This window comes from Anneissia japonica, unplaced genomic scaffold (assembly GCF_011630105.1).
Source record: "Anneissia japonica isolate Jap-2015-1 unplaced genomic scaffold, ASM1163010v1 scaffold4352_len1457_cov124, whole genome shotgun sequence".
In the NCBI taxonomy this organism is placed as follows: Eukaryota; Metazoa; Echinodermata; class Crinoidea; order Comatulida; family Comatulidae; genus Anneissia; species Anneissia japonica.
In genome coordinates, this window is record NW_022700516.1 from 1 (window position 1) to 1,449 (window position 1,449).

Here is a 1,449-nt window from a genome sequence, read left to right on the forward strand (position 1 = left end):
GACGTTGCTTAAATTCGGTGATCGGACGAGAACCGGTGTTTTCAACCTAGTATGGCCGTAGACATGTGAGTGGTATTTCCACTCATAGTTAATCTCGGCATATAGCATAATTATCCAATCCTGAAGCTCTGTGATTGATGACGTTTCATATAAACGCGCGCTTGTCTGGCGGGGATTTCCGGGGATTTCTTCTAACTCCCCTGACCACTCTGCTGCGCGAGTACATTTTTTACAAACACCGGTGTTGAACAATAAACCAACCATTTTACTACCGTACGGCACTAACTAGGATGCTTTAGACAGAAGAAAACTGCCGTTTTGTTCAAACGACCCTCAAATCATAGTACCTGTATGATTTTTTAAGGCATAAGAGTGCGATTTCCGGGCACTTCAAGAGGTCCATATTCTCAAAATGTTTGCATCTCAGCCTCAACTATGGTGGGCTTGAGGTCGTGTGGACTCTCACGCACTCTTACCGCCAAATCGTGCATCCGCCCCAATCAGTAGGCTAGAATATCGCATATGTTTTCATTACATTTGTTAAGACACCACCCGAACACTGTATTATAAGACTACACCATACACTTGTTGTGGCCCTACTGCTCAGTGCAAAGCCCAGGTCCTTTTTCTTTTAGTGAAAAGTTGACGATTATAACGTGCCAAAATACCGTACATAATGAAACTGTTAAGAGAAAAAAAAAGAAAAAAAAGAAAAACATCTTTAACGAACAATAAGTAAACGTCAATCCATTTGGGGGAGAAAATGTAAAAAGTCTACAGCACCCGGTATTCCCAGGCGGTCACCCATCCAAGTACTAACTGGGCCCGACGTTGCTTAACTTCGGTGATCGGACGAGAACCGGTGTTTTCAACGTAGTATGGCCGTAGACATGTGGATGATATTTCCACTCATACTTAATCTCGGCATATAGCATAATTATCCAATCGTGAAGCTCTATGATTGATGACGTTTCATATCAACGCGCGCTTGTCTGGCGGGGATTTCCTCTGACTCCTCTGACCACTCTGCTGCGCGAGTACATACACCGGTGTTGAACAATAAACCAACCATTTTACTACCGTACGGCATCAACTAGGATGCTTTAGACCTTTTTGTTCAAACGACCCTCGAAACGGCCTAACACCAACGAATTAATTGCGTATTGTTGATATGAACATATTGTACCTGTATGATTAAAGTATGAGAGTGCAATTTCCGGGCACTTAGAGGTCCATACTGTATTCTCAAAATGTTTGCACCTCAGCCCCATTTATGTGGGCCCGAGGTCGTGTGGACTCTCACGCACCCCTACTTTAGAATTTGGGGGAAAAATGTAAAAAGTCTACAACACCCGGTATTCCCAGGCGGTCACCCATCCAAGTGCTAACCGGGCCCGACGTTGCTTAAATTCGGTGATCGGACGAGAACCGGTGTTTTCAACGTAGTAT

At 44.1% G+C, this 1,449-nt stretch overlaps 1 non-coding gene and 1 pseudogene across 1 annotated transcript; both read right to left on the minus strand.

Moving 5' to 3' along the window:
- Positions 1-771: 771 nt before the first annotated feature.
- Positions 772-890, minus strand: LOC117103336. Its single transcript, XR_004444569.1, has one exon. It is a non-coding gene; the product is annotated as a 5S ribosomal RNA (ribosomal RNA).
- A 450-nt stretch (positions 891-1,340) lies between these two features.
- LOC117103338 lies at positions 1,341-1,449 on the minus strand (annotated as a pseudogene; the record flags this gene model as incomplete).